Genomic DNA, 12,151 nt, shown 5'->3' on the forward strand with positions numbered 1-12,151 from the left:
ATAAAAAGATACAAAATAAAAAGAGAGATTCCACTCATTTATGCTGCACTTTAATTAGGTAGAAAGCAATACGGGAGAGGAAAGAAAAGAAAAATAGGGAATATATTTTCCACTAGTTTTATGCTAATTTCAAAGGTTCTCTGACCATCTAGCTAGGCAAAAGAAAATGAGTGATATTATATACAGTCGTAGAGTATACAAGCGTTATATAATTGTTTAAAAAAAGTAGGGCTCATTATTAAAAAATTAGTTTTTTTATGTAGGTCTCGTATTTACTTATTTTTTCAAAGAGATTACACAGTACTTGTGCACTCCACGACTGTAAATATCATTTCTCAAAGAAAATACTACTTGACATTTCCCATAAGCTACGATTGTTTTTTTTTTCTTTTTTCAAACAAGCAAGCATTTTATAGATAAACTAAGTGGTTACAAGATACAAGATTCAATGGAGTGGGAGCTACCAACAATCATCCCACAAAGGGAAAGCCGTTTGAAGCGATTTTTCACATAGTCTGATAAACAGACTATAAAACTATGACTATAAGTCGCAGTGGATTATCATGTGCTGTATTTTGCTGGTCTTGACTGGCTGGATGAGACTTTTACAACCACTTTATTTTGATTCTTGATTAGGAAAAACGAGAACATAGGGAAGTAGCAACCGAAAGATGAGTCAATTCGTCGGCAAATGACCATCACTAGCTGTGGAGGCGCATGTAGCTCATGCATCACTCTTGAAAAGAAGGTAAAAGTCAAATCTAAGAGATTCGAAGCTGCTGACCTTGATGGTGTTGTGCGTGGCAGCGACAAACCCTACATGGCGCGGTGGTGCGTGAGGCTTATGCATAGTATGAGCCACGCGTGAGACATAAGCGCTGCTCTTTTAGTCGATTTTTTTTCTACCGTCCAACAGATCAGAGGCTAGAGAATTTGGTGGTGAGGCGCATGGCGGTCGTAGGAGGTCGATAAATAGTATATCGGTGCATCTTGGTGCTATGGACAAAAATTAAAGAAAAATTTAAAAAAGAAAAAAAACTGAAGGACAAGTCCGACGTTGGCTAGATAGGGGAGAGTTCGTGGAGTCGAAGCTCCACCCCCTCTAGCGAAGAGAGAGAGTCGTAGCTACAATTGCTTACAAGCTGCCATTTAATTTGTTTCCATGAAAGGTGGCTAGCTACTGATAATGATACTGCCAATTGATTAAAACAACGTAGCTTTCCCTATACTTTCCATAACATAAAAGAATTTAGTCTCATAATGTAATGGCAGATTTTGGAAACTTTAATCACAGTCCTTACATCAAAGATTCAAAATAGGCTGATCGATATATATATATATATATATATATATATTTATTTATATATTAGATCGATCATGTCATTGAGCAGTAAATCTCTTTTTAAAAGTTGTTAAAAAAAAAAACACAAAAAAACCAAACCAAAATAATAATAAAAAATACATAAATCCTTTTTTATCCAAAAGAAAAGCGAGGAAAAGAGTAATGCTAGAATATATAGTTTTGAAGTGTGCAATAATGTTTTAAATTTAATTCTGGTGATTATTTTAATTTAAATATTGAAATGAAATATTTCAACATCGGTATGTTACGATATACCGTTTCAAGACTAGTTATATATACTCTTATAAAATGAAAAAATGTCAGAGCAACACACATATATAAGTGTATTAATGGACCCCAACCAAATAATTAAGGTAGCTAACATACTGCTGGTTGTTCTTGAATCAGATGCATGCGTTAGGTTGGCTGCAGAAAATTATAAACATGGAAGTGTGCATATAATGCAGGATTGTTTGTAGATATGAGAACATGATGATGAAAGATGGAAATTAAATTAAATTAAATTTATCTCAATCGTTTGGTATTATAATATATCCTTAACAGCCGGCGCAAGTCTTCGTGGAATTAAAAGAATCTTTCATTTGTTTAATCATCTTCGATCGAGATTTGTAATTATAAATAAATAAATGCACCATCTTCGTACGTACCATCTAGATCGGAAACTCACGTTTATTTATTCATAATTAGAGTATCAATGATATTCATTTTTTTTTTATCATCATCTCATTATACAGTATTAAATAATTAAAAACTATTGATTATGTGTTATATATATATAACTAAAAGTACTTGACTAAATTATTATATACCATATAATATAATTTGATATGTAGTACTTAAATTAATCTATTTATTATTTTTCTCTTTTACCAATAATGTAAGACCGTCAAAGCCGCCTACATGAAACCTACAAGAAAATAATGACAATACTAGTGATATTAATAATAATAACTTATATATATTATAATATGTAGGTTAATTTGTAGAGGTTGAAAGATGATTAGCTCAAATCAACGAGTATTTGCTTAGTAAGTGATTAAGTACTTACCATTCGTTTGGTCATGGGACTAGGGCATATAATAATTAAGAGAGAGAGAGATGAGATGAGTTAATCATTTTTGGTGAACTGCCTCGTTTGTTTTTAAAGATAAGATGAGATGAGTTGAGATTAAAGTTAAAAAATTGAATAAAATATTGTTAGAATATATTTTTTAATATTATTTTTATTTTAAAATTTGAAAAAATTAAATTATAATGTATACTTGTTCTCAACTCTCAATTAAGTCGTGAAATCTAGCTAGGTTGATTGTGTAGTAATAATAATATATAGCACAACAAAATTAATAAAAGTCTAATTTTTCTTAGCATTTTTCCTTCAATTTTTTATAATTCTTTCTTCAATATATAATATTATACACAATATGTATGTTGGTGTTACAAGAAGGGATATGTATTCAATACAATTTATTTAGTAGGTTAGGAGCATATGGACTTTTTCTAATTTCTCAATAGTCATGTAGATCTCACGTACGTACGTGAATATATAAGGTCGTACTTTTTAATGAATAAATTAAGGTATATACTTATTTTAATCTCTCATGCCACCATAGATTAGTCGTGTAATAAAAATCGTTCTTATCCATTAATTCCAGAGTTTTTTAATGTGTCGTTTTCATTTTACATAATGCATTACTTATGAGATAGACACATTATGTTGATCATTCGTATATGCCGAAAAAGGTTTTCTTATTCAATTCATTAATTAGTACATTAAGCGTATTTAGACTTTTTTTTCCCGAGAATTGTATAGATCACCTAGCATGTATAAAATTTATTTAATAAATAAATTAAGGCTAATTACTAATTTAAGTCTATGTGTTTTCACACTACACGAATAGATCCCGACATCCCGTCATAAAAATCATTGTGTCTCGTTTGGTTACGCAATTCAGATAGGATGAGATGATATGTTTTATTGAAAGTTGAATAAAATATTATTATAATATTATTTTTGTTTTAAAATTTGAAAATATTGAATTGTTTATTATATTTTGTATGGAGTTTGAAAAAGTTGTAATAATTTTATAAGATGAAATAGTTTAATTTTGTATAACCAAAACAGTCAATATCTTTTTTTTTTATTATTATTTTTGTTAAAATATTGCATTAATATTCTGAGTGTTTAGACAGTACTCCTTTCTTCCCGGACATAATTTATTTATATATACTAAAACAATACCATTAGCAACAATAGAAAAACAATAAAGCCTATTTTTTTCAAGAGACTATGGCCAAAATAGAATTAGGAAAATTTTATGCACCGACATTTTTTAATGTGATCTATCATATTGTAAATACTTCTTTATTTGAAAATAAATCTAATGTATTACATTAACCCATATCAGCATGCATATTTCTTTATATAAAATTTATGTGTAAATCTAACACTTCTCAATAAAATTAGGAGATACTTACTGCAAAGTTTTTAGAGAGATCATTCCATAATATATGATTTTGATATGGATAATACTATTTAGTCCCGTGATTTTGCTGGCCTCCTCATTTTGACCGTTTGTGTATTTTATTTTATTTATTTTAATATTTTTTTCTTAATGATTAAATAAATAACTACTAGTGAACTTGTGTATTGTTTTAAAATGTTTTAAAATATTTAAAAAAATATTTAAAAGAAAAAGAAAAAAAAATGCAATCACACTAATGGCCGCACCCTTTTGATATTTGATATTGCAAAGAATACAACTTATTCAAAATCTTGTGTGGCATTTTAAATGTTGCAAAAAGTTGGATTAAGATGGGAAAATGAAGAAAGAAATAAAATAGTAAACGAAAATGCAGGTCAAGAAATAACTGTGCAGTCCAAATAGTGAATATTGGGAACCCCGGCCATGCATGAGTTTCATAGGACTGAAAGCTGGAGAAGGCAGGCATTTTGGTCAGGGACCTGTAGGGAGTACTGTGGCTTTTTTCTTGCGTGCAGGTTGTCGACTTTGATGATCTCACGTGCATACTCCTCCTCCTGTGATATAAGGGCAATTTTTCCTTCAACATTATAATAAAAGTCTTGGCTTCATTTGATAAGTAAACTTATTTTAATTTATTATTATAATTTTTTTAAATTTTAAAATAATAATAATATTAAAAAATAATATTCTAACAATATTTTATCATCTCAACTTAACTCAATTCAATTCAACATCTAAACGCATTCTTAATATTTATTGAACACACAATATATATATATATATATATTAAGCTTAATATATTCGATTTAATTAGTGTCTTATGCCTCGCGGAAATATAGATTCGTTGTCTTGTAATAAAAATCTCTTTTATTTATTTCAAGGTTTTTGAATGTGTCATTTTCATTAATTTGTACATGATAATACGTTATATATTTATGAGATAAAATACGTTAATTTTTCAGAAGGTTATTTCATTCAATTTAGTTATACGTTACACGTATTTAGACTTTTTCTTCTCGAGAGTTGTGTAGATCATCTAGCGTGTATTAAAACTCGCTTGATGAATATTATAAAATTAAGGTTAATTACTTGTTTAAGTCTATATCATGTGCTTTCACACGACCATAGATCTAGTGATAGAGAAATCACTCTTAGCAATGTAATTAGGGTTTTAAAATCATGTGTGATTTTGGTGTTATATTTTGATCTAGTCAAAATATGTTGATCCCTAACTATTTACAAGAAGAGGTACCCCTACAATTCATTTTATAGCTAGGGCACACTTTATTTTGACTTTTCTCACCTTAAACCAAGTGAAAGAAGAGTCTCATTATCTGATGGCATATGATCCGATTTTTTAAATAGAAAATTTGATTCGAAATGCTTTATTCTTGTATAAAAAAATAAAAAATCTTCACAACCTCCTAACACTCCACACTCCACATTATTTTTAATTTTTATTATTTTTTTCTTTTATTAAATATTTATTACATGAATAATGAATAAAAAATTTGAAATAATTTAAAAAGAATAAACTCAAAAAAAAATTTAAAAAAAATATTAAAAATTTAAAAAATTTTAAAAAGTGTGGAGTGTGGAGTGTGGTGGAGGTTGTGTAGCAATGCTCATAAAAAAATATATATATGATTTTTTTTTTTTTAAAAAAAAAAAAGTGAAGGAAGAGCTATGGAGTGAGTAAGACGCCAACTAAATCACAAGTCTAGGGATTCACGAGATCTAATTAAGAATTTGTTTTTCGAGGTGTAAGTGGCTTTGTTTTTGGATCATGTAATTTGGTTGCTTGTTCGAGCAATTGTGCTTGACAAAGAAGGAAAGGTATTCCCTAGCATATGGGGGGACTAGGTCTTGTTTTAATAATTATGAGCAATGATATGTGTAGTCTCTTTATAATTCTCGAAAACTTAAAATTAAGAAAAAAAACTTTTAGTATGTTTTAGAGAGTCACCCTAGGTTGAGCACTATGCTAATCTGTACTTTTTATACTCAAGGTTGCTTAAGTATTCACCCCACGGAGTTTGAGAAAGACCATGCATTTTTCTGCACTTCATTTAATAATCTTATTAAAATAGGCAATATTGTTTATTATATAAAAGTGGTTTGAGGTTTTAATGGATTGATATAGGGGTGTATTCGGTCCGATTTTATACATTTTTTAGAACTGAACAGATATACACCGGTTTTAAAAATTTAAGAATCGATACCAGATTGATTTACTACCGAAATTGAAAAAAAAATTTCAATTTCGGTCCGGTCCGGTCCGGTTCAACCAGTTTTCCAGTTTTTTTTAACACCCCTAAATTGATATTGCATTGTCTATACTCTATAAACTTTAAGAAGAATCTGATGTGGATGGACCAACCCCTTCCATCAATCATATCCAAGAAATTGTGTTGTCCACTCTAAAAATAGACATTTTTATTTGTGTTAGCATTTCCAAATACAATAATGTTAAAAAATCAGTGAGTAAAACACATGCATCATGAATGTCCATATCTTGAACTACTTTGCCCATCCAAACCAAAGTATATGCCTTTCATACGTGATATTCATCAAATTATGTGTGGTTAAGAAATGATATGCAAAAGAATATGATCAGTATTATATAAAGTTCAATGCAAAGTAAAATTAAAGCAAGAAAAATGAAGCGGGAATAAAACAAAAACCATGTATCCATGGGATCATAGTCCTCATATTCCTTGCAATAATGCAAAATCATTATAGCTTATATCTCTTTTACGTAATTCATGTGCCTTTTAAATCGTCATGTTCCAATATTACCTACAATATATAGTTAAATTAGGTTTCCGAATGGAAAATTTAGAAATTGTTTCAGAAAGAAACAAAAAAAAAATATATATATTACACAATATTCTACCCTACAAATACCAAATTTATGAGCAAATAGCACATGATCGTCCAATTCTAACAGTTAAATATATATGAACGAAGATCAATTCATGAAATGACATCATTTTGATAATTGGATTTTTATGAGATAGAGGTGTAAGTTTTAACTTTTTAGTATTTGAACATGCAATGTATCCTCTTTAAAAGTTGAGTTCTTCTATCTAGCTGCCTGCATCTCACACCACACCACGGTTGTTTTAATTTTTTTAATTCATGATAAATTAGTTGGATTTTTCTACTCGTCATCCTTGCACCACAATGACCACATACTTATTAAGTGGAAAAAAAATAAAAGTAAATGCATGGTATAGAAATGATAAATAGAATTATTCTTAAAAGCTTAATGAACAAATTAGCGAATGTCTTTTTATAATTTTAAACTAGTACAATATATCCATTCAAGAAAAGAGATAAGTGAAACCCTAAAGAAAAGAGATCGGTAAAACCCTAAAAGGAATGGTTGGTATGCTTGAATAATAGAGATATTCTACTAATTTATAGAGTCAAAAATGCTTTAGCAATAGAGTTGGAACTTGGTACATCATTTTTGTCCGTCAACATTAATGTTTTGGGGGATATTAGCGTCTCCAATTCTACGCTAGGGCAACCTTTGTGCGGTATATGTAATTGGATTTAAATACTCTATGAGTCTAGAGTTTTTCTTAGGCCTAGATATATACCATAAAGTTGGGGTCCACATAATTTAATATTGTCCATCAAATTTGCTCGAACAGCTATAAATGATGTGGAATCCATTTTAAATGTCTATATCTCTCTTACTTTACAATTTAAAGTATGAGAAATGATATCTAGAAATAAAATGCACAAGCACTGCACATTTCTTTTAAAAATGTAAATAAATATCAGATTTACATGAAGAAAATTAATTTTTTAATAATGGATCTCACTTTTTTCAAAATGAGTATGCGATACTTGCTCAACTTATGACTGCATCTAACATTATTCCAATTGCATTGTTATACCTGGGAGGCTAATTACAGACAATGTAATTGTAACCTAGCTATGAAGCTCTACACTCAATGAAGACCAAACATAAGGGGAAAACATGCAATATGACACTGAAGCTTGATATGTCTAAGACCTATGATCGCATTGAATGAATTTTTTTGGAAGCAATAATGAAGAAGTTAGGATTTGAAGGAAGATGGATATCACTAATCATGAGTTGTGTTACAACTGTAACCTACTCTGTCATAGTAAATAGGCAACTTGGTGGTATGTTTAAACTAGTAAGAGGAATAAGGTAAGGAGATCCAATATCTCCTTACCTTTTTATATTGTGTGCAGAAGGTCTAAGTCCACTATTGAATCATGCAAAGGAAGTTGGTGAGATGAAAGGAGTTGCTATCTTGAGAGGGGGTTTAAAAATAAACCACCTTCTTTTTGCTGATGATAGTGTCTTATTCTGTAAAGCAAAAATTGAAGAGCAGAATAAGATACAAGAGTTGCTTTAGAAATATGAGAAGGCATCGAGTCAATGTTTAAACAGAGATAAAACTACTATGTTTTTCAGTTCTAATTCTACAAATGTAGTTAAATAACAGATTAAAAGAGCTACTAGGGTATCTATTAGTAATAATTATGAAAGATATTTGGGGTTACCTTCAATGGTGGGCAGAGCGAAGTATAACTCTTTTAGATCCATAAAAGAGAGAATCTGGACAAAGATAACTAGCTAGAAAGACACTTTTCTCTCTCAGGCAGGGAAGCAAGTCATGATTAAGGCACTAATCCAAGCAATTCCAACATATACAATGAGTGTCTTCGTGTTGCCTAAGAAGTTGCTTAAGGAAATTACTACCATGATGGGCAAGTTCTGGTGGAGTCACAAGTAGAACTACAATAAAATTCAATGGAGAGGTTGGACACAATTGGGCGAATCAAAGAAGAGAGGTGGCTTGGGTTTTAGAGATCTTGAATCATTTGATAAAGTTATGGTTGAAAAACATATATGGAGAATGCAGGCTTATCCTGACTCTTTAGTGGCAAAAATAATGAGGGAAAAATATATAAAAAAGAATGGTAATCTATTGGAGGCACAACTTGTCTATAATCCATCTTTGATTTGGAAGAGTATCTGGTCATTATTGGATTTGGTCAAAGCGGGAATTATGTGGAGCGTTAAAAATGGAAGGTGTATTAGAATCTGGCATGACAAATGGATCCCTAGGCCTATTTCATTTAAAGTACAATCCCCCATTCAATTATTGCATTGTGATGCAACAGTGTTAGAACTTCTAGAGGGTAATGCAGCTTGCTGGAGCAAAGAATTGATCTCTCAGATTTTTCAACCAGAAGAAGGGAAAGTGATATGTAGAATACCAGTAAGTACAAGGGATGATGAAGATAAAATGATATGGGGTTACATTGCTAATGGAAAATTTTCTGGTAGAAGTGCATACCATCTGCATTACACAATCAAACGGCAGGAGAGTGGGGAATCTTTTGGAGGAACATGGGTAGATTTGATTGGCAGCAGATGTGGAGACTCCAAGTTCCAGGGAAGACCAAACACTCTTTATGGGAAGCAGCACACGAGTTGTTACTAACTATGCATAATTTATTTAAGAAGAATGTGGTTGAAAATGACCTCTGCCCAATTTGTCAAAGGGAACCTAAATCTGTTCTTCATGCTATATTGAGTTGTCCTGCACCTAGTGATGTATAGGTTGAAGGTTTAAGTCCAATTACTAAATGGTCAAATTCAGTATTACAGTTCAAAGAGCTATGGGTGGACTTAAATTCATTGTCGTCTGTTGAAATCATAGTTTTAAATTTCGTACCGTACCAGTCGGTACGACAGAAATTTTTCATACCGGTCGTCCGGCCGGTACATATACTATATCTATTTCGTACCGGCCAAAATACAGGCCGTATCGGCCAATACCGGACGTACCGACCTCAATTTCGGCCTGTATCGGCCTGAATTTCGGCTATTTTTTTTTTCAACTACAAGCTTATTTTTTAACCCACAATTCAAATTAGACTATTTATAATTTATATATATGTATTTATATATAATTTATTTATATATAGACTATTATTTTGGAATATAATTTTGGAATATAATTTATTTATATATCGAGTATTCTGAAATGTTATCCCGAAACGCTATTTCGAAACGGTATCGGTATCGAAATATTTCGTTCCAGTGCCTTGACCGGTACAGCATCCGGTACGGTATTCAAAACATTGGTTGAAACTACACAGTTTACTATTTATATAATGAGAAGAATATGGATGAGAAGGAACTATGTTGTGTTTGAGAAAAATTTTGAGAGCCCACGATAGGTGATAAAGGCTGCTAGTGTAGGTAGATAGGGACAACTTCCTTCAATCAAAGGTTCAAGATTGTAACCAACAATCAGAAGGAGCTACAGTTAGAAGTAAAGCGAAATGATAAAAAACAACTGATCTATATGTGAAAGCTAACAGGGATGCGACTGAGGATGATCAGCAAAAACAAGCTGGGCTGGGAATTATTACCAAGGATGAGTCAGATGATATCATGCCAAGTGTTTGTACAAATATTAGCTATAACATGAAACCTATTATAGCTGAAAACATGGCTTTAAGAAAGGCAATGGAGATATGTGTAGATTTGGGCTTTGCTAGAGTAATATTTGAAGCAGACTCTCAACTTATTGTAAAGGCGATAAACAACAATGAAGATTTTATTACAGAGTATGGATCCTTGGTGTATGATACTCAGTCAATGTAGAAAGAATGGCCTGGCTAGAAGGTGAGATTCAACTACAGAGAAGCAAATGAAGTGGCTTATCTACTAGCAAAATTGGCTTTGGTGCAAACAAATGAAAGAATTTGGTTAAAAGATGGTCCTTTACAGATTATGCATGCTGCCATGAAGGAACAATCTTGTAATGACTAAGATGTTGGTGTTGCAATAAGAAAAATTCTTTTCATCTATCACTATATATTCAACACCTCATACCCTACGCCTTATGAAAAACACTCACATATTTCATGAAAAACACTCTTACAACTTATGAGAAAACTATAAATGTGGGGTACGAGGGGTGAACAGTAGCTGATGCATAATAAATCCCTTGCAATAAAGTTCATTGATGATTCTTGATTTAAAAAAAATGAATATCCCTAATATATTTGGATAAAAAATAAAGAGTAATGCTAGATACAAACTCCAAATAGACAAATCTCATACAAGTTTTTTATAAAACAATGTATCCTACTATTAAAGAATAGTTTTTTTTACATTTTTTTAAGGTAGGGTCTACTTTCTTACAAGAGTTCGTATGAAGCTTATCTATTTGAGACTTGTACAAATCATTTTTCAAAAATAAATAAATAAATTTCATCGCTTTGTTCAACACCATTCGGTTAATAAAATCATAATTATGTAGGATTATAACTATATGGCTGGTTAGAGGGAATGGCTGGTCAGATCTGGTCCTCCATACCGCAAAAGGATGCACCAATAATGCTTCTTTTTTATGGAAAATGGGGACAGATCGAAACAGGTGTTGGCAATGTGACACTGTACAACACCTTGCATGGTTGCATTATAAAAATTTAAAATAATAATAATAATAATAATAATAATAATAAATAATAATAATAATAATAAAACAGCATACACCCCACCAACAGGCTCCGATGTGTGGGGATGGACCCAGTACAGCTACTGCTACTTGTACTAACTTTTTTGAAACGATCATACGGATTCAAGAATTGATGGGATTTCTATTTAATTTTAATATTAAAATTAAAAAATGCTACTTCTTATATATTAAAGACTACTAAAAAAAAGACTACTTCTGATTTATTATATTAAAAAATGCTTAGTTTTTTTATAAAAATAAAGAAAGTGTCTATCAGTAAATATATGTATTTTTTTTAAAAAATATTTAAAAAATTAAAAATACACTAGGGATACACCGTATATGCTCGGCGGCACCCTAGTATTATCCTATTATATCATATATATATATTCTTATAAAAAAATAAAAATGCTAGTTTGTTCATAAATTTGACCCCTTAGGTTTAACTCTTAGTGTATTTTTTTAAATATTTGAAAAAAATAAAAAACAATAATTGCATTAGAGAGCAGCCTAACCAGAAAAGTTGGACGTCATAGTAGCATCATCCATCCATAAATAAATTTTGTGAATAACATTGAATATTAAATAAATAAATAAATTTAATTTCAATCTTATATATAAAATGCGAGAAAAGTCTTATATTAAATAGCTGGTGGGTGGGTAAGAGATGGTGGTGCAACGAGGTATGACATTGATGATTCTTAACACGACGAACTTGCTATAAATGGACTATAAACTTAAAGACTAGGGTTGATGAATTTGAATTGCTTGATTAA

This window comes from Juglans regia, chromosome 13, assembly GCF_001411555.2.
Source record: "Juglans regia cultivar Chandler chromosome 13, Walnut 2.0, whole genome shotgun sequence".
NCBI lineage: Eukaryota > Viridiplantae > Streptophyta > Magnoliopsida > Fagales > Juglandaceae > Juglans > Juglans regia.